Source organism: Anomaloglossus baeobatrachus, chromosome 11, assembly GCF_048569485.1.
Source record: "Anomaloglossus baeobatrachus isolate aAnoBae1 chromosome 11, aAnoBae1.hap1, whole genome shotgun sequence".
Lineage (NCBI taxonomy): Eukaryota > Metazoa > Chordata > Amphibia > Anura > Aromobatidae > Anomaloglossus > Anomaloglossus baeobatrachus.
Window position 1 is genome coordinate 157,100,938 of NC_134363.1, and position 23,031 is coordinate 157,123,968.

Here is a 23,031-nt window from a genome sequence, read left to right on the forward strand (position 1 = left end):
ATATTGCAATGTTTTGCCAAAAATCTCCATTTATTAATAAGTACAGTTTAGAAATTGTGCTGGCTCCCTCATTTTGATTTATCTAACGTAGCAATAAAAAAAAAAAAAAAAAAAAAAAGCCAGCTCAAGACGCAAAAAATAAGCAGTCACTGGGCCCTAGATCTCAAACAAGGAGAATGTTATGGGTCTTGGAAAATAGCGACAAAGCGCAATTTTATTTTTTTTTTTTTCGGGGGGGGCGAAGTTCAGAATTTTTTTTTAACACCTTAGATAAAAGTAAACTTATGCACAGGGGCGTAACTACCACGGTCGCAGCGGTCGCCACTGCGACCGGGCCCGGGAGGTTAGGGGCCCGCCCTGAAGATAAACAGCTGATGGTGTCAGGGAGCGAGAGCTGCATACTTATACTATACGATCTCTTTTACAAGTGGCCGGCTCCGCCCCCTCCAGCCTCGTTACCTGTGACCTCGGGCTGACTGCCTGCCGCGTCATCTACTCTTTTACAGCCAGGGTATGGAGACAGTGACTGGCTGCTGTTTGTGACTGTGGATGCATGTCGGGCCGGCAGTGCAGGAAATGAAGATTCAGGTCAGGACTGGAGGCTGCAGACAGTGGCCGACACAGTTACAAAGTTTGTGACTTGTTTGTGACGCTCAGCTTCTGCTGCCTCCCTCTCCCATTAGCTCTGTAGTAATGGGCAGCCATGTGCTGGACAGGGTCAACAGTAACTATAATGCAGAAAAGTGGATCTGGCCCTTTTTGCATTATATCTTTATTATAACATGTAAAGATTCACCAAGCTGCCAGTGCTTGGAACACTAGAATCTGGGGGGATGGGGGATAAGGGACTGAGGCTGATCTATGAGTTGGTGGGGGTCACAACCCACAGAATCAGTGCCATACAATGAGTGTAAGCAGTGGGGGACGCATTTGGAGCAGTTTGTTGAAGGCAGCCAGGTCCTTTGCACTATATATGGCTAAATGACTGTGCACTGCTGAGTGCTATTACACTAACGCTATGTGCACAAGATGGAGATTTGTTTGCAGAAATTTCTGCATCAAGTCTGCATCTACTGGCAGGAGAAATGCTGCAGCAAAAACAAAGGGTTTTGCCACAATTTGGTGCATTATATTGCATTATATGTATTTTTGGTTTCGGTTTTTTTTTCCATTACTTTTAATGGGGAAAACGCAGCATAAACACAGAAATTGACATGCTGCAGTTTTTTTTTCTACAACCAAATCTGCAAGGAAAAGATCCTGAACGTGTTCACAATACTTCAGAATTCTCATTTACCATATTTTTCGCTTTGTTAGACGCACTTTTTTTCCCCTGAAAACTGGCGGTAAAATGAGGATGCATCTTATAAAACAGATATGGCTTTATGAAGGCGGCGATCGAGCGGGCTCATAAGATGCGCTCAGAGGTGTCGCGTGGACAGCATTGATCTGCGGGCAGGCGGGCTGTGAGGGTGTCTCAGCGGCGGGTGCATTGAGCTGACTGCAGGCTCAATTGAATCGCTCACAGTTCACGCGATGAACTTCAAGAAAATGGCCACAGAAGCAGCGCTTGCGCAGATTCACACAATGGACTTTAAGAAAATGGCCATGGAGTCCTATCTACGCACGCGCCACCTCCGCGGCCATTTTCTTGAAGTCCATCTCGTCAAACGCGGATGATTCAATGGAGCCGGCAGTCAGCTCAATGCACCTGCCGCCGAGTTGCCTCCACAGACTACCCGCCGCCATGACACCCTGTGTTGTGACACCTCCACAGCCCGCCCGCAGATCAATGGCGGCCGCTGCAACAACCTTGAGCGCATCCTGTGACCCTGCTCCACCACCACCGCCCTGGTAAGCCATAGCCGAGGGATTCAAATGCGCCCATGGCTACACCCCAAGCCACAGCATCGCTGACCCTCCTGAGCCGCAACACCCCCTCCTCCAAGCCTGCAGAATCGCGACCCTCCTGTGACCTTCCCAAGCCACTACACCACTGCCGCTCCCCCCTGGTGAGCATTAGGATTAAGACACACTGGGATTATAAAATGGACCCTCTTCAACATTAAAACTTATTTTTTCCTATTTTCCTCCTCTAAATCTGGGGTGCATCTTATGCCAGAAAAGTATTTTATTTTTCATTTTATAAGGATTTCCTGCAGCAGCATTTACTGAACTGTACACTGACAAGCTGCAGAATTTATGCTAAACTGTGAACTGTATATATATATATAAACCTGTCCTCATGGGTGTAACTACCGCGGTCGCAGCGGTCGCGATTGCGACCAGGCCTCGGAGGTCAGCGGCCCGCGGCCGCCCGGCAGATCAGCAGCCAGCTCCTTTCTGTGAGAGGAGCTGCGCTGTTCTGCACCAGACCACGCGGCGGCTGCTATATGACCCAGTCGCCGCTGCTGACACCGGGCACCCCCTGTCTGGTGTCAGCAGTGGCGTCACCGCGCTCCCGTCTCTCACCGCGCTCCCGTCTCTCACCGCGCTCCCGTCTCTCACCGCGCTCCCGTCTCTCACCGCGCTCTGCTTTGATATTGCATAGAGTGGCCGGCGCCGCTCTATGCATCATCAGTCTTCCCCTGTGTCTGTGCGGTGACATCCCTCCTGTGCGACTGCTGTGTGTGGTGAGAGCACAGAGCACAGGAGGACGCCGACCGGAGCCACGGGGGAACGATGACAGAAGTGAGGACGGACAGCGGTGAAACAAGTAGAGGTGAGGACAGAACTGCAGTGGAAGGAGGAGAGGTGAGTACTTGTTTTTTTAATTTTTTTTTTTATAAATCAGTGAGTACACGGGGAGGCTGGCTGCAGGACACATGGAGTCCTTGGGGAGGCACTGGCTGCAGGACACATGGAGTCCTTGGGGAGGCACTGGCTGCAGGACACATGGAGTCCTTGGGGGGGCCCTGGCTGCAGGACACATGGAGGCCCTGGGAGGTGCTGGTTGCAGGACACATGGAGTCCTTGCGGGGGAAATTGGTTGCAGGACACATGGAGTCCTGGGGGGGGGGGGGGCGTGAGGCTGGCTGCATGACTCATGGAGGCCTGGTAAGGGGCTTGCTGCATGACACATGGAGGTCTCTGGGGCTGCATGATACATGGAGGTCTATGGGGCTGCATAATAAACATGAAGGACACCTTATACATGGACTATATAAGTGCATTGTACATGGAGAAGTATGGGGCTGCATAATACAATATGAAGGTTTATGGGGCTGCATTGTAATACATATAGAACTATGGGGGCTACATTATAATATATGGAGGCTACTTTATATATGGAGGACTATGGGGGTGCATTATAAAACATGGAGGACTGTGGTGCAGTATAATACATGGAGAACTATGGGGTGAATTATAATACATGGAGGACTATGGGAAATGCATTATAATACATGGAGGACTATGGAAGGGTATTCTAATATATGAAGGGTTATGTGGGACCCTTTATACTATATGGAAGGCTATGTGGGGGCCATTATAGTTTTTGAAGAACTATATACGAGGGGGGACAAAGATACAAACATGGGATGGGAACGTTTTATGCTGAGGAAAAAAGGCTCTTTCTCTCAGCACCCAGATTTCCCATGCTCTGAAATGGGAAAGCTGGGTGCTGAGGGAATGATGTATAGCAGAGCATGGGAAACTGGGTGCCGAGGACAAGATGGATATCAGAACATGGGAAAGCTGTGTGCTGAGGGTAAGAGCCAAGTGTCAGCATCATAATCCTGTACCCCGAGTGTCAGTGTCATTATCCCGTACCCTAAGTGTCGGTGCACGTACAGGAGGGGCCCCGGTACAAATTTTGCACCAGGGCCCATCAAATTCTAGTTACGCCACTGCTTATGCATATTCGGTATCTACAAACTTGTACCGGCCTAATGCATCACAACGACACTTCAGTTTTACCATATAGTGAACACTGAATAAAATATCCCAAAAACAATCATGCAATTGCACTTTTTTTTTTTTCAATTTCACTGCAGTTGGATTTTTTTTCCCGTTTTCAGTACATTATATGGTAATGGTTTCATTCATTCATTCAAAAGTACAACTTGTCCCACAAAAAAACAAGCCCTCATATGACAATATTGACGTAAAAATAAAAAAAAAGTTATGGCTCTTGGAAGGGTAGGAAAGAACAAAAATTGAAAAATCGCTGTGGGGTGAAGGGGTTTAAGTCATGGACAACCCCTGTTAAAAATAGCCAACAAATGAGCATTTTCCTACCTCGTCTTCTGATTGCTTAAGGCCACATCTCACTAAGCAAAATCGCTAGCAACATCGCTGCTGAGGCACGACTTTTGTGACGTAGCAGCGATGTTGCTAGTGATGTCGCTGTGTGTGACATCCAGCAACAACCCAGCCCCTGCTGTGAGGTCGTTGGTTGTTGCTGAATGTCCTGGGCCATTTTTTAGTTGTTGCTGTCCCGCTGTGAAGCGCACATCGCTGTGTGTGACAGCGAGAGAGCAACCACTGAATGTGCAGGGAGCAGGGAGCCGGCTTCTGCGGACGCTGGTAACCACGGTAAACAGCAGGTAACCAAGAAGCCCTTCCCTTGGTTACCTGATATTTACCTTCGTTACCAGCGTCTGCCGCTCTCACGCTGTCAGTGCCGGCTCCTGCTCCCTACACACATAGCCAGACTACACATTGGGTAATTAACCCGATGTGTACTGTGGCTAGGAGTGCAGGGAACAGGGAGCCGGCACTGGCAGCGAGAGCGGCAGACGCTGGTAACGAAGGTAAATATCGGGTAACCAAGGGAAGGGCTTCTTGGTTACCTGCTGTTTACCGTGGTTACCAGCGTCCGCAGAAGCCAGCTCCTGCTGCCTGCACATGTAGCAGAGTACACATCGGGTAATTAACCCGATGTGTACTCTGGCTAGGTGTACAAGGAGCCAGCGCTAAGCGGTGTGCACTGGTAACCAAGGTAAATATCGGGTTGGTTACCTGATATTTACCTAAAGGTCCAGTCACACTAAGCAACTTACCAGCGATCCCAACAACGATAGGGATCGCTGGTAAGTTGCTAAAAGGTTGCTGGTGAGATGTCACACTACGACGCTCCAGCGATCCCACCAGCAACCTGACCTGGCAGGGATCGCTGGAGCGTCGCTACACAAGTTGCTGGTGAGCTCACCAGCAACCAGTGACAAGCCCCCAGCGCAGCGTGGAAGATGCTGCGCTTGGTAACTAAGGTAAATATCGGGTAACCAACCCGATATTTACCTTGGTTACCACCGCACGGAGCTACACGTGCAGAGAGCAGGGAGCAGCGCACACTGAGCGCTGGCTCCCTGCTCTCCTAGTTACAGCACACATCGGGTTAATTAACCCGATGTGTGCTGCAGCTAAATGTGCACAGAGCAGGGAGCAGCGCACAATGCTTAGCGCTGGCTCCTTGCTCTCCTAGTTACAGCACACATCGGGTTAATTAACCCAATGTGTCCTGCAGCTACGTGTGCACAGAGCAGGAGCTGGCAGCACAGGCAGTGAGAGCGGCGGAGTCTGGTATCAAAGGTAAATATCGGGTAACCAAGGACAGGGCTTCTTGGTTACCCGATGTTTACATTGGTTACCAGCCTCCGCAGAAGCCGGCACCTGCTGCCTGCACATTTAGTTGTTGCTGTCTCGCTGTCACACACAGCGATCTGTGCTTCACAGCGGGACAGCAACAACTAAAAAAATGGCCCAGGACATTCAGCAACAACCAACGACCTCACAGCAGGGGCCAGGTTGTTGCTGGATGTCACACACAGCAACATCGCTAGCAACGTCACAAAAGTTGTTCGTTAGCAGCGATGTTGCTAGCGATGTTGCTTAGTGTGATGATATGGGGAGATAAGGTATGCACACCAGTGACTATGGAAGGGGAATACATGTAATAGCAGAAACTGCTGTGTGAATACTGACATGAAAAATTCAATAGCTATATGTAAGAATGAAATGTGAAAAATGGAACTGCATGAGAGGACACACACAAGCTAGGGACCCCAACGTAGAGAAATACTTTGGCGTAGTGTTGGGGCTCTATTGCATTGATCAATTCAGTAGCTAAATTTCTCTTTATTCATATATTCATGGCAGTAATGCAGGTTCCATTTTTCACATTTCATTCTTACAAATAGCTATTGAATTTTTCATGTCAGTATTCACACAGCAGTTTCTGCTATTCCATGTATTCCCCTTCCATAGTCACTGGTGTGCATACCTTATCTCCCCATAGTGATGGTTTTTAGGTTTTTTGCACCCAGTTCAGACATAGAATGGAGTTCCAAACGTTATTCCTTAAGCTTAGTGTGACGGGGCCTTTAGTTACCAAGCGCAGCATCGCTTCCACACGGCGCTGCTGGCTGGGGGCTGGTCACTGGTGAGATCTGCCTGTGTGACAGCTCACCAGCAACCCGTGTAGCGACGCTCCAGCGATCCCTGCCAGGTCAGGTTGCTGGTGGGATTGCTGGAGCGTCACTTAGTGTGACATCTCACCAGCAACCTCCTAGCAACTTACCAGCGATCCCTATCAGGTTGTATCGTTGTTGGGATTGCTGGTAAGTTGTTTAATGTGACTGGGCCTTTACACTATTGTTTCATTTCAATTAGTCAAAGGACCTGAAGCTGCTACTGGACACATCCTGTAATGATTTATTCCCCGGGAAAAAAAAAAAAAAGGATTGGATGTTAAAATTAACATTCGCGAGCATTCTTTCCTCCAATACTATCTGATAGAGCAGTCTCCCTTACAGATAAAATACAGCATGAATGGCCGGATTAAAAGAGTTTTCTAATTTATCTTAACATGTTGGAGAGATGATTTTGTTGCCTTTCTAATATACAACTACAGTTCCTAAAAAGTTGGGATTTTATGCAAGAAGTAAAGGAAACCAACATGCGATGATTTGGAAAACTCTTCTAGCCATAATTCACAGCATAACGTAGATCTCAGATCGAAAGGGGAATATCTGGAATTTTTCCATTTCATTTGAAAAATATACTCATTTTGAAATTTGTGGCCGTGACACATTTAAAAAAAAAAAAAAGTTGAGACAGGGTTAATATAAGGCTGAAAAAGTAAGTGACCCTAATAAAAAACAGCTGGAGGGTTGGTTTTCCACTGGGTCCCATGACTGTATAAAAAGGAGCATGTTAGAGAGGCAGAGTCTCTCAGAAGCAAAGATAGTCAGATGTCTACCTATTACTCTTATATTTCTATGACTGCCCATCCTTTGTTTCACTTTGCACATTTTCTGAAGGATTATTATGGCAGCTATGAATAATGTTTACTGTTAGATACACAGGAGCCATACCCCACATTGATCAGATCATCATAGCCTTCTTAAGTTTTTTTCCAAATGCTATATGGGAATCCCCTTCTATATGATGGTACCCTTCTTGTGTATGCCTCCCACCCAGCAGACTGATTACCGAACAGTGTATGCTGGACATTATCCAGGCAGATTTTGACCCCTTCATCTCCACCTTTCCGGGCTCTTCCTTATTGCATGCTGCGTTCTTCTGATTCCCATGTAAGAAGTTTACTATTTTATGGGGGTCGCCCTGTATGAGCGGCTTCATTCTGGTGTTACTTTGTGCATTCTGGTATCGGATTTTGGCCCAAATACTTTACAGATGAATTGTAAATGGAACACAATATAGACAGGTCACCATAATGTGAGAGTCATGTCTGTTCTGTGTTTTCTGCAGCTGCTTGGAATCTGGTGATATCCTCGATAAAGAAGGAAATTCAACCAGTGATTCCACATGTAAAGAGAAGAGAAGTCATATTGCAGCCGCAGTAGCAGCAGGAGCAGCAGCAGCAGCAGCATTTGTATCTACAATTCTTGCAGTGATAATATTATTATTTGCAGGCAGAAATCGTATTGGTAAACCAGGTAAGTCAAGTATCAACGTCAGCAGCACATCAGCGCAAAGTTTGCATGTGGTGGATTTTCCGAGCGTTACGGTACTGATTCTTCCTCTGAAATCTGCACCAAATTACTGTCTTGTGCCTTTAGGAAGCGCAGACTTCACAGACTCTCTTCTGCTTAGATGTTATGTACCGTTTCTGTGAGGCCCGTTTCACATGTCAGTAAAAAAAAAAAAAAAAAAAAAAAAAAAAAAAAAAAACACAGACGTTCTTTACTGACATGTAAAAAACGCTTATGTCCCTCCATGTGCCGTGAATCACGGTACACGGTTGTCCATGTGCAATCCGTGATACGTGATCCATGATAGCACGTGGAGGTATACTCACCTGTCCCGTTCCTGCTCTCCATGGTGCTGAACTCCTCGGCTCTGCAGCGTCCGCCCACCGCTCTCCGCAGCTACTTCCGGGTCAGCTCTGGCTGCATTCATGAATATGCATGAGCCGGCCAGGAAGCTGCTTAGAGCACAGGCTGCACAGAGCGTTGCTGGAGAAGGCGAATTGAAAATGTTTTTTTTATTTTATATGTACATTTGTTTTCTGGTACATGTTTCACGGATCACACCATAGTGGGACATCAGTGATGCCAGAAAAAAAAAATGTACTTGTCTCCGTGCGGCAATCACGGACACGCGTGTACACCGCACGGAGACACGGTCAGTGAAAAATCACTGATGTGTGAGCAGACCCATTGATTATAATGAGTCTGCGTATGTCCGTGATTCTGGTACGTTTAAAAAAAAAAAAAAAACAAAAAAACAAAAAAAAAAAAAAAGCACAAATGTACCAGAATCACTGACGTGTGAAACAGGCCTAAAGAGGCGATGTCTGCATGTGAGTACAGATTAATACAAGATTGTCACTGGTGTAAACCAGCCTCATTCTATATATCTTGGCTTATTTTCTAGATCATGGAAATCAGTACAAAATTACTAGCAAAATCATCAGTATATTGTAATTGCAGAATACACTGTAGTAGGGAAAAAAAATCAAAATCCTTATCAGTTTTAGGCCCTGTGCGCACTAGAAAATGGAATTTTCTTAAGAAAATTCAGCACCCTCTGAAAGATTCCCGCACCTGGGGTAAAAAAAAAAAAAAAAAACGCAGCAAACTGCACCCAAAAACCGCAAGCGGTTTTGGTGCAGTTTTGCCTTGAATTTTCCGCAGGTTGTTCCCTGCGGGGTTTTTTTTACCATTATCTATGGCAAAAACCACAGGTACCTGCGGAAAAGAAATTACATGCTCATTTTTTTTGCTGCAGAAATTGTGTAGCCAAACCTGTAGGGTAAAAAAAAACGCAGTGTGCACACAGCATTTTTTTTTTGTTACCATAGATTTTGCTGGGGAATGACTGCAGAAAGGTTATGAACATTTTCTGTGGCAATTCATGCACCAAAACTGTGGCAAATCTGCGGCAAAAACGCAGCGTGCGCACAGGGCCTTTATATGGAAGTTATTCTTCCCAAAGTTTCATTATAGGTGAGTACCTCTGGACACCTTTTCAGAGTGATATGTTGCATGTATTAAAACCATAAATTTTGCATGCATGCGAAAACACACATACATACATACATACATGTGCCGTCACGGTGGTGGGTCACACCGTCCAAGTGGCGATATGGCCGTATCGGGTGCAATTTGTTCACCTATGATTAAGGACGGGTTTTTTTTGTTTTATTCATTCCTGTCCGAAGCGCGTTAGGTTCTGTACATTCCTGATGCTGCTTTTTTGAATATGATGTTGCCTTTTTAAATAATATGGAATAAAGATTTTACCTTTTAATCTGCTGGAGCCATTGTTCTATTTTTCCTGGCTCCGCTGCTATACCAGATCGAAAAAGGTCCATGGAGCCTCTGTTAGGAGTCTCGACACGGAACTAGCCAGATTTCCCTCCAGGAAGGACCTAGCCAAGAAGTGGCTATTTTTAGGAGACCACCATAACCACCATATTAAGTGGCCCTTTTAGTCAATATCCAACTCTTTGACGAGTTTAAAGACAAGACAAGGGAAGTACCAAGGCCAGGTATCCATCCACAGACAGCTGTTTCGGGGTATTGCCCCTCATCAGTGTGGAGTAGGATTCTGGCTAGGATTCACTGTTTTGAGCGCTTTTGTTGGCTGCCGGCAGTGTTTTCTTTGGCTGGTCTTCCCGAGATCAGTGATTGTTTTGTCTTGTTGCTATACCAGATCTGGCTGACCTGGAGGTTCTCATGCACCACCCCTACAAACCCTGAGGCAACACCTAGGTAAGCTGAAAACTTATAATTAACCTCATACAGTGCCAGAGAGTTGTCCCCTCACCCTCCCCCCCAACTAAGGCAGGGTCCTGGGATGGTGAGGTAGGGACGGCGAAGCAGAGAATTATCAGTCAGTGACAGGACAGGGAACTTTTACCTGTTACCGACACTCTGCAGAACAGTCCGGAACATTCCTTAAGGCCCCTTTACACACTGAGACTTTCAGCGATCCCACCAGCGATTCCAACCTGGCCGGGATCGCTACAAAGTCTCTGGTGAGCTGTCAAACCGGCAAACCTGGCCAACGACGCAACAGCGATCCGGACCTGCAGAACGACCTAGCTAGTCAAACACTGGAAACGAGTGATGTGTCACAATATCTGTCAATCACTATTCTCTGTCAGTCGGTCTCTTCCTCTCGGTCCGTCACTATCTCTGTCCGTCTCTCACAGTCTGTCGGTCATTTTCCCCTCCTCTCTCATACTCACCGATCCCCGACGCGGCGCTGCACGGCATTCACACTGCTGCGGTGGTGGCTTTTACTATTTTGAAAAAGCCGGCTGCTCATTAAACAATTTCGTATTTCCTACTTTCCCCGCCCACAGGCGCCTATGATTGGTTGCAATGAGACACGCCCCCACGCTGAGTGACAGGTGTCTCACTGCACCCAATCACAGCAGCCGGTGGGCATGTCACTATGGAGTATAGAAATAAATAAATAATTAAAAAAAAAACGGCGTGTGTTCCCCCCCCAAATTTAATACCAGCCAGATAAAGCCATACGGCTGAAGGCTGGTATTCTCAGGATGGGATGACATTTTTTTGCGGCCGCCGAGCACAGGGAGCTGAGTGACCCCAGAACTGCCGGTGCCTGCACTTCCGGGGTCACAGGCGCGCGCCAATCAGCTCCTTCCTCTGTGCTGCATCCACTGCTGTGTGGACGTCACATGCAGAGCTCACAGCAGGGTGGCAAAGAGAAGGAAAAAAAAAAAAAGAGAAGGAAAAAAAAAAGAGAAGGAAAAAAAAAAGAGAAGGAAAAAAAAAAGAGAAGGAAAAAAAAAGAGAAGGAAAAAAAAAGAGAAGGAAAAAAAGAGAAGGAAAAAAGAAAAAAGAGAAAAAAGAGAAAAAGAGAGAGAAAGTTTAAAAACTGCAAGTCGCTGGATCCTCACTATAACGCACACAAATGAATGTGAACGCATGTTGACGCGAATCCATTGCAAATGCATTGAAATGAAAACGCATTTGCACTGGATCCGCTTTTGCGTAAAAAAAAAAAAAAAAAAGTTCATGACGCATGTTAAAAAAAAACGTAGTGTGAAAGCAGCCTTACCTCCTCTCTTCACCTCACACAGACTTCAACTGCCACTGTCTGAATTTACCTCTCATAAGCTCCTCCCCTCTCTCCATCTAGGGCGCACACACAAGATTTATCATCAGCTCAGGTGAACAGCCCCAGTAAGGGAGTGTGGGCGTGTGTGTGTGTGTGTGTGTGTGTGTGTGTGTGTGTGTGTGTGTGCTGAACAGCAGCGAAAACTGAATCTCATTAAAGCTGGCAATACATGTTATACAGATTGAAATACACATGCAGCTATTATTTGGGGCAACTCAGGCACAGGGTGCCACATACATGCTTTCATACATACAGTACAGTATAGACCAAAAGTTTAGACACACCTTCTCATCTCTAGAACAACTGTTAAGAGGAGACTTTGTGCAGCAGGCCTTCATGGTAAAATAGCTGCTAGGAAACCACTGCTAAGGACAGGCAACAAGCAGAGGAGGACTTTTTTGGGCTAAAGAACACAAGGAATGGACATTAGACTAGTGGAAATCTGTGCTTTGGTCTGATGAGTCCAAATTTGAGATCTTTGGATCCAACCACCGTGTCTTTGCAGAAAAGGTGAACGGATAGACTCTACATGGCTGGTTCCCACCGTGAAGCATGGAGGAGGAGGTGTGATGGTGCTTTGCTGGTGACACTGTTGGGGATTTATTCAAAATTGAAGGCATACAGAACCAGCATGGCTACCACAGCATCTTGCAGCGGCGTGCTATTCCATCCGGTTTGCGTTTAGTTGGACCATCATTTATTTTTCAACACGACAATGACCCCAAACACACCTCCAGGCTGTGTAAGGGCTATGTGACTAAGAAGGAGAGTGATGGGGTGCTACGCCAGATGACCTGGCCTCCACAGTCACCAGACCTGAACCCAATCGAGATGGTTTGGGGTGAGCTGGACCGCAGAGTGAAGGCAAAAGGACCAACAAGTGCTAAGCATCTCTGGGAACTCCTTCAAGACTGTTGGAAAACCATTTCCGGTGACTACCTCTTGAAGCTCATCAAGAGAATGCCAAGAGTGTGCAAAGCAGTAATCAAAGCAAAAGGTGGCTGCTTTGAAGAACCTAGAATATAAGACATATTTTCAGTTGTTTCACACTTTTTTGTTAAGTATTTCATGCCACATGTGTTAATTCATAGTTTTGATGCCTTCAATGTGAATCTACAATTTTCAGAGTCCTGAAAATAAAGAAAACTCTTTGAATGAGAAGGTGTGTCTAAACGTTTGGTCTGTACTGTACATACATACACCTTTCTTGGTTTTAGCCAAATTTTCTTCTGCAGCTTGCATATACATCAATACAGTGCAAGCTGCCTGATGAATTGAGTTTCAGTACCAACAGCCAAGCTCTTTGTTGGTGTAGTTTCCACCTCCTCCAGTCATTACCTGGTTGTAAAACACAGGTGTGTTCCAACTGCAGGTCCTCCCGCCCGGGGTCTGGTGAGTATGATTGCGGGGTCTTCTCTCTTTTGGGGGTGTCTGCATTCAAAGTTTCCTGCAGTATTCTTTAACTTTTTAGCTGCATGGACACTTCATTAGTGAACTGCAACTAGGGCTTATTTTGGGGGTGGGGTTTATATTTAAGCTTTACTCACAAAAAGGCCGAAAATTCCTGCTAGGGCTTTTTTTCGGGGAAACGGTATAAAAAAATTCTGTTGCAAGTTGAAGACAATCGCCCTAATGTTGCTGTTGATAAATTAGTCATTCTTATTGCAATTGTGTGAATAAGCCTCGTCCTTTCACCTTTATTGTTTTTCTATAAACAAGATATATGGGGCTTTTTGCAGCTTTCTCACATTTGACTGAATAGTAGAAATGGGTGGATTCAATTGTGGGACTCCGGTCCTTCGACCTGGTCAGTAGCCGCTAGACGGAAACTCTGTGAATCGCTTTCCCCGGTGCGGTGTGATAATTGCGGTGTGAAGCACAAATGTCGCACAAGGAAGAGTAGTCAAAAGCCGCGCCATGTATATAAGATTTGCAGAGCTTCTGACAAGTGGCCAGAAAACACTGACAAGGGTGATGCCAGTGACCGGCCATTCGCACTGGTGAATCCTGATAACGTGCACACTGGGCAGCTCACTGTCACAGTCTAGAAGTCTCTGTGACGTCAGACTTTAGTGTCAAGCCTGGACAATCCTTTTAAATGTACGTGGGTTGAATGAAAAGGAATACCTCTGCCTTCAGAACTTGGTTTTTGATGGGAAAATTTTAATAAATCAAAAGCAGATATAATCCTTAGAATGTGCTCTTTTTTAATTACCAATATTGACTTTTCCACATAATCACCAGACAGTTGGATACGAGGCACAGCGCTCACATCAACACAATCCCCATAAGTGGCTTGCATTCTTTGAGGAGTTTCCTTTGCGCTGACATCTTCTGCTGTCAGGAATTGAATGACCACATCTCGATTAATTAGAATATCATCAAAAAGTTAATTTATGTCAGTAATTCAATACAAAAGGGAAACACATATTATACAGAGTGATTACACACAGAGGGATCTATTCCTATATATTATATAGAGTCATTACACACAGAGGGATCTATTCCTATATATTATATAGAGTCATTACACACAGAGGGATCTATTCCTATATATTATATAGAGTCATTACACACAGAGGGATCTATTCCTATATATTATATAGAGTCATTACACACAGAGGGATCTATTCCTATATATTATATAGAGTCATTACACAGCGAGGGATCTATTCCTATATATTATATAGAGTCATTACACAGCGAGGAATCTATTCCTATATATTATATAGAGTCATTACACAGCGAGGAATCTATTCCTATATATTATATAGAGCCATTACACAGCGAGGAATCTATTCCTATATATTATATAGAGTCATTACACAGTGAGGAATCTATTCCTATATATTATATAGAGCCATTACACAGCGAGGAATCTATTTCAAGTGTTTATTTATTTTTTAATGTTAATGATTATGGCTTACAGCCAATAAAATTCCAAAAGTCATTATCTCAAAAAGTTAGAATAATTACCACAAAACACCTGCAAAGGCTTCCTAAGTGTTTAACATAGTCCCTTAGTCTTGTTCAGTAGGCTACACACAAGCATGGGGAAGACTGCTCACTTGACAGATGTCCTGAAGGCCGTCATTGACACACTCCTCCTGGTATCTTAACTTTGTTATTTTGTATTGTCTCATATTGTCTGTACATGTCCCCTCTGAATTGTAAAGCGCTGCGGAATATGTTGGCGCTATATAAATAAAATTTAATAATATTATTAGGATAAGCCACAAAATGTCATTGCTAAGAAGCTCACAGAGTGCTGTATCCAAGCATATTAATGGAACGTTGAGTTGAAGGAAAAAGAGTGGTAGAAAAAAGGTGCACAAGCAACTGGGATAACCACATCCTTGATAGCATTGTTAAGGACAAGCCATTCATAAATGTTGGGGGAGATTCACAAGGAGTGGACGCTGCTGGAGTCAGTGCTTCAAGACCCACCACACACAGATGTATCCAGGACATGGGCTACAAGTGTCACATTTTTTGTGTCACCACTCATAACCAATAGACCACGCCAGACACGTCTTACCTGGGACAAGGAGAAAAAGAACTGGACTGTTCTCAGTGGTCCAAGGTGTTGTTTTCAGATGAAAGTAAATTTTGCATTTCATTTGGAAATCGCGGTCCCAGAGTCTGGAGGAAGAGTGGAGAGGCCACAATTAGTGTTGAGCGGACCCGGACTGGAAAAATCCGGATCCGCGTGGTTTGAGCGGCAGATCCGAGTCCGACCCGGACGCGGGATTCCGGGTGCATCCGGCATCTCCCTCTCCGGATTCCGCTCCTCATTGACATATATTGGCCGGATTCCGGATCGGATCTCGGACTTCCATGTCAACCCGACACTGATCCGCCAGACCCGGATTATTAGCAATCCGCTCAACTCTAGCCACAATCCAATCTGCTGAGGTTTCGTGTGAAGTCTCCACAATCAGTGATGTTTTATCCACTGTGTTTTATCAAGACCCAAGTCAGCACAGCCGTCTACCAAGAAATTTTAGAGCACTTCATTATTACTATTATCAAGAGGAAGATGAGACACCAGACCCCACAATGCAGACGAGCTGAAGGAGGTTATCAAAGCAACCTGAACTTCCGTAACACCTCAGCAGTGCCACAGGCTGATCACCTCCATGCCACATTGCCGCATAGATGCAGTAATTAATGGAAACCGAGCCCCGACAAGTATTGAGGTATTTACTGTACAGACTTTTCAGGAGGCGCCAACATTTCTGAGTTTAAAATAATTTTTTCAGTTGGTCTTACATAATAATTTCATTTTCTCAGATAATGACTTTTGGGTTTTCATTGGCTGTAAGCCATAATCATCAATATTAACAGAAATAAACACTTGAAATAGATCACTCTGTGTGTAATGACTCTATAGAATATATAGGAATAGATCCCACTGTGTGTAATGGCTCTATATAATATATAGGAAAAGATCCCTCTGTGTCTAATGACTCTATATAATATATAGGAATAGATTCCTCTGTGTCTAAGGACTTTATATAATATATAAGAATAGATCCCTGTGTGTAATGGCTCTATATAATATAAAGGAATAGATCCCTCTGTGTGTAATGACTATATAATATATAGGAATAGATCTCAGTGGTCCAAGGTGTTGTTTTCAGATGAAAGTAAATTTTGCATTTCATTTGAAAATCGCGGTCCCAGAGTCTGAAGGAAGAGTGGAGAGGACACAATTAGTGTTGAGCGGACCCGGACTGGAAAAAGTGTGTAATGACTATATAATATTACACACAGGGATCTATTCCTATATGACTATATAATATATAGGAATAGATCCCTGTGTGTAATGACTCTATAATATATAGCATTAGATCCCTCTGTGTGTAATGACTCTATATAATATATAGGAATAGATCCCTGTGTGTAATGACTATATAATATATAGGAATAGATCCCTCTGTGTGTAAGGAGAATATATAAGAATAGATCCCTCTTTGTGTAAGGACTCTATATAATATATAAGAATAGATCCCTATGTGTGTAAGGAGAATATATAAGAATAGATCCCTCTTTGTGTAAGGACTCTATATAATATATAAGAATAGATCCCTATGTGTGTAAGGAGAATATATAAAAATAGATCCCTCTGTGTGTAATGACTCTATATATTATGTATATGTACAAATGCCTCTTAATCAAGAGCAATAGCCTATAAACTAGTACAGCATATATAACATAAATAATTTCTCAAGCAGTATTCGGCTAAAAATGTTGGATACTTTATTAGAAAAATTTGACATACAAAATACAACCATAGACATAATAAAAGACAGATACAGTACTGCTAGAAACCAGTAGGTGGCAGGTTAATTGTACAATTCTACGGACATGACCATATACGGCATACCATTATAGCACAATAGTTGTATTAGTGTGCAAAAGTAGGTCAATGAGCCTAAGGTTGCAACCCTATTTTATATAGGTCTAGGGACAAACTGTGGTGATATAAATCATTTAATTGAAGATGTATAGTCATACAGGGATATAAAGGTAATTATAGCACATATTTGTAAATAAAATGTGGTATTTTAATTAGTGTGTTATAAAACAGTGCACAACCAGTGCTCAAACTTGTATGACTATATATTGCAGGTTAAAGTGTGCAAGGCTTAGTATAAATACTTTAGAGAGATAATATATTTAGCAAAGTGCATAAAGAAAGCCATTGCATAAATCACCCTGCAAATATATAATAACAGTTGTCCAATGAAAGGGTTAAAGCAACTTACACAGAGAGTAGTCCTGCCACATCTGGTCACCTCAACATATGTTTCAACAATGATATCTTCATCAGGAGGTGTGGTTAGAGTATTTAACAAGTAGGTATATAAAGGGCTAAGCAGCCAATCATAGTCAAACACAAAGAGCACGTGTCTATCAGAGCAGCTGTGACAGATTAGACCATTGAGACAACCCCAAGAAGGGATATGATGTAATTGTATTAGGCTGACAGAACAAAAAGAAAAAAAAAAACAAAAACCTAGCATATGTGTCAGAGTATCTACAGCCAATTACCAGCGCAGATAAATCTTGCTTCCCACTAGTATCAGTAAGTGGAACGCACATGTGGTGCTGGGAGGACTTAGACAAATCTATCAGACCATTGGCAACCAATTATCAACGCAGATGCGTCCTGCGCTCCACTGGCGTCAGCAAGTGGAGCGCACATGTGATGCAGAGGGAACTAAACAAAGCAGTCATGTGAGCAGAATTAGTGGCGCATGTGTGAAGCCCCACAGGTGTTGTGTCGGTGCATTACCTTCAGGGACTCCACGTAGCTGGATCTGGTCACAGGTAGGAGATCTTCTTCTTGTCGTGACGCCACTCTCAGTATTGCGGTCAGTGGGGACCGCCACTGCAGGTTGAGGGACGCCTGGGGCTGATGGTGAGTGCAGTTAGTTGGAATAGCCTCCTGAGAGTGAGGCAAGCCCCAGGGCCCTGTGTAGGTGCGTAGTACCACAAGGCGCAGAATAACTCCACACAGGCAGAATGTCTTTCAGGGTTTTTACTCACTTCAGGTGGCAGGGTGAGTAACCCGGGCGTAGCTGGGATGAACCAGGCGGGAACCAGGTATCCTTCAGGCTGACTTGTGAGGGTGACTACCAACTCGCCTTCCTTAGCCCTTGGTGGTTTGGGGTGACCCCGACTTTTAGTCCCTATGGGGGTCACCCAGGGAAGTTGCTGAAGCCTCACTCCCCTTCGTTTGCCGTGTGCTTGTCGCCTGGGCCAGGCCACTCCAGCTGCTTGCCTCCTGTGACCTATGGGCCCTAACTGTGGCTACGTGGCTGCGGCTTTTGTGGTGTTGTGGCGTGGGCTTTGAGAGCCCCACACCGGCAGGTTTAGCAAAAGAAAGTTGGATCTATCTCCGCTCCGGGATCTGCCGCCCGTTTGGGCCTGGTACTCTCTAGCAGTCTCCTTACTTCCCACTCCGTGCTCTCTCTTTAGCTGAAGATGGATTTCGGGTAGCACTCCTAGTTGACCGTTCTCCCCCGTCAGTAGCCACTGCGCGGGCGCTGTTAGACAGCAACAGCCCCACAGGTCTGCTCCTCACTGAGCCCTATGGAGTTCTGCCCTAACTGACTCACTGCCCCTCCTCTCCTGTTCTTGCCTACGCCACCTAGCAACCAGATTCTCTTACCACACCCCTTGAGAGGAGATGGAGGCTTTTGGCCCCCTCCACTATTCCAGTGAAGGTCAAGGCTTTTCCCCCTCCTGGGATCCCCAGGGGTCCTCTCATGGGTACATGTGTGAGACCTGATCACTATGCGCCTGTGTTCCACACCCCGGTCAGCCTTCTGGATTACCTGTGTTGTACTGTCCCCAGCATGGGTGCAGTACTCAGTGGTGCCTGACCAGGTCAGGGGCGCCACATTCCCCCTTAGTTATCACCAGCACGTCCTCGGGCTGCAAGACAACATTTTAAAATGCATAAAACATTAAAACATGTAAAACATTTTTAAAAGCACCAGGTACCATACATCACCACCCTCCACCCACAAGTCCGTTAACCCACCCAAAACCCTCTCACGTTGGCCGCGGCTTCAGCCACTTCTGGCAGGATGTAGAGGCGGCTTTCATGGGCTGGTGGTTTCAGGGTATACCTGGCCTGGTGGATCCGCGCCTTCAGCCTCTTCTGGCAGGATTCAGAGGCGGCCTCCACAGTTGGTGCTGACCAGGTACCCTCTTTGTGGTGGAGAGCCAGGCCCCATAAACAGGCATGCTCTCTGGTCGCAGGTGAGCCAAGGCCCTATATACGGACGGGCTCCTCCTGGTTGCAGACGAGCCAAGCCCCTAAACAGGCTGACTCTGGTGGTGGTGGTGCCCTTTTGGTGTAACTATTTACACTGCGAGAGTTTGTGGCTATAGCCAGTTCATAGCCTTAAGGTTTATGGTTTTCTCACAATAGTTTTTGTGGGCACATGCTTAAACGTAAACGTTGCAAAACAAAACTTTTCAAAACTTCAAAACAGTAACTTCTCTTCTTACTTTACTTTTACTCCTCCATACCAGGGCTTGGGCCTGTAGGGCTGCGGCACCTGTTGCTTTCTTGCTCTTTGTCGTCGTCTGAGGTAGTTTCATCTGTAGGTTCCTTGTCTTTTCTTTCTTGATCTTCATCTGTTTCCTTTGCTGCATCTGTTTCTTTATCTCTGTCTTTTCTTTCTTCTTTGGGACATGGTGCTACATCAAGCGCATACAATCCTCTTTCGCCTTCATGCATAACAGGGAATAGTGAAGTAGGGCTTGCAAGGCTGCGCCAGTGACCACTCTGAACATAGAGAGTTAATGTTCCTTTATTTCATCTTTAGGTCGACGCGTTTCTGGAGTCTCTGCTCCCTTCCTCAGGACACACAGGAAAAAAAGTACATCAAATCTGCTAAACCATGAGGACTGCAGAATCTATATACATTCCGTCATGATGACGTCAAAGCCCAGCCTCTTCCAAAAAAATCGGCGGGAAAGGCACATCAAAAAAAAAACACAAAAACACATATAACAATGAAAATCACGATCAAAAAAAATACATAATTACATATGGAAATATCATCATGTTATCCAATTGAAATGAAATAAAATGAAGGTATGCAATAAAAAGAAAAAAGAAAAAATGTGTGAATTATTGTGTATTTAAATAAAATACGGGAATAAAACCCTGCACTGCCAAGCCGCTATGAAGCGGTCTAGAACCCATGGGAATATTAACTCTTTTCTCAAAGGGGTTGCATCTCAAAGAGAGCAAACCATGTCTCCACCTTAGGAGTCCCGAAAACACCTTTTGAAACCAAGTGTAGAACGATATACCTCTGAAAGTGTAGCTGTGAGAAGATCCGTATAATTCCGGGTGTTTACGTGAAAATCCTACGTAAGTCAACGTAAAGTACCTAAGCCGGGGTGAGGAAAGTTCAGAGCGTGGGAAAAAGGTGAGTGCGCATGTCAGAAAAAGGTCCGGAGCTTGTTAAGACAAGGTGAAGAAAGTTCAAGCAAGTTCAAAGCGTGGGAAAAGGAAATGCGCATGTCAGAGAAAAAGATGGGGTAGGGAGCCAGTTAGTCTTCCAAGCTCCGTGTAGAGAATAATCTGCCGGTTATTCATCAGAAAACCTTATTGCGGACCTCGTGGAATAAAAATTAAAATTAAAATTTAAAACATAAAGGAGGGGGAAAATGTCAAGAGAAAAAGGGGGGGCGGGCATATAAATGTGTGTATAAATCTCTATCTCTAAAAGCCTTGTATATAAATCTAGGGCTGACACAGTATCTATATATAAAAAAAAGGCAAATATCCGTATTTTTAAGGAAAAAATAATAAGCACACATAACCGAACATAGTACTTGTATGGGTAAAAAAACACAATGTATACAGTTCAGTATAATATAATCGAAATATGCTGATACTATGAGACAGGCTGAAGGGAAAAAATCACACAAAACAAAAACGGGAGCACATGGATTTTATATCCCTGTGTTATAGTCTCAATCTCATATGTCAATCGGTGCGTTGGTCGGGAGGAATCCATTCCCCTCCCTGCAACCAAAAAAATAAATGAACTCTGCCTTCGATACCAATAGAAGGCTCATATGCTGCGGACATAGGGTCAGACCAAAAATTAAGGGAAAATAATGAAAAAGTGAAGAAGAGCCTGTCCAAGGTATGAGGAAAAACACAAAATTATTCTAAATTACAGTGCGCAGGGCAAAAGCGGAAAATATGTAACTGGCGTGTTAAAAAGGGGCAAAAAACAGTGTGGTAATAAACAAGTAACTTCAAAAAACGTGAAGATCGGATGGATCCAAAAAATGAGTCCAAAACATGAATAGCCAAGACCAATAAATACAAAGTGCAAAGTGCAATAAATACAGGAAAGAACAGTAATCATAAATAGGACAAATATCCACAGGTGAATGCCAACATCTTCAAATAGGTAAAAACATTATAAATGAACTGTAAAAGATATATATATATATATATATACATATACATCATATTCAACTGATACAATATTATATAAAAAAAGAAAATAATTTTTTTTTTTTTTAAAAATAAGATATAATATAACTCCCAAAACTTAATGAACACTGAATAAAAACATAAAACCAACAATGATACTGTAAAGCGGGATATAAAATTAAGACCTTCCAACACAAATAAGACCACAATAAAAGCATAAAATCCACAATGATACTATATAGCAAGATATGATATTTTAACCTTTCATAAACAAATCAGTCACCTCATTTAACCCTTGTGGTTTCAAAGTATTAAGTTTATAAATCCAAAACGTCTCTTTTTTGTTCAAAAGTTCCACCCGATTATTGACAAAGGGGGGTATCTGTTCAATGGGAGTGATTCTCAACCGTGATTTACCTTTATGTGTCAAGGTTACATGTCTGGAGAGACCATGTAACAAAAAACCTATTTTAATGTTGTATCTGTGTGAGTTCAGTCTATTATGGAGGGGCTGTGTTGTTCTGCCCACATATCTTTTCTCGCACTCACATTCTATTAAGTATATCACAAAATCAGTTTGGCAAGTCATATGGCTTTTGATAGGGAATTCTGTCCCCCCTGGAAACAGCCCAAAAGAGACCCTTCTATGTTGGATAATATTACAACAAAGACAGTTCTTCACCAAACACTTAAAAACCCCCAAAGGTTTGGTGGTAGAGATGACCATATCATTACTATTATTTTTGAGTCTACTGGGGGCCAAATGATTTCTCAGACTCGAGGCCCTGCGGTACGTAATTCCCGGTTTCAAAGGTAAAGTCTCCTTTAGGAATGGATCATTCAACAGGACTTTCCAGTGTTTGGCAATGATATCTTTCACTTTGCCACTATCATCACTATATGTCATTAGGAAATTCGAGGAAAAGGCCATGTTCTTCTCCTTATTCTCGGGATTTCTGATCTTCCCAATAAGATCAACCTGTTTAAGCGACTTGTTATTATTGTAGGCTTTTTTGATCACAGACACCGGATATTTTTTATCCCGAAATCTGTCCCTCAGGACCACCGCCTGTTCATGAAAGTCTGAATCACGGGTGCAGTTCCTCCGTACCCTCTGAAATTGATTATTGGGGATATTTAGCAACCATTTATTATAGTGGCTGCTAGTAAAATTGATATAGCCATTGCAGTCCACCTTTTTAAAAAAGGTCTTAGTGTAAATCGACCCTTTTTCGTGAAAAATCGTCAAATCCAAGAAGTCTATCCTGTCTGTCTTAATTGTAGGCGAAAAGGTAAGACCCCAATCGTTATTCTTGATGCTGTCCAAGAAGACTTGTAGATTATTTTTTGAATTGTCCCAGATTATAAATAAATCGTCAATATATCTCTTATATACAATCACATGCTCGTAAAGCTCAGAATTATATATAAATAATAGTTCAAAAAGACCCATAAAAAGGTTTGCAAAAGTGGGTGCTACTTTC

General features: G+C 43.9%; 1 long non-coding RNA gene across 1 annotated transcript; it reads left to right on the forward strand.

The window, feature by feature from the left end:
- Positions 1–507: 507 nt before the first annotated feature.
- LOC142256445 (uncharacterized) lies at positions 508–20,148 on the forward strand. Its single transcript, XR_012727526.1, has 3 exons — positions 508–588; positions 7,714–7,901; positions 19,911–20,148. It is a non-coding gene; the product is annotated as an uncharacterized LOC142256445 (long non-coding RNA).
- Positions 20,149–23,031: the final 2,883 nt, after the last annotated feature.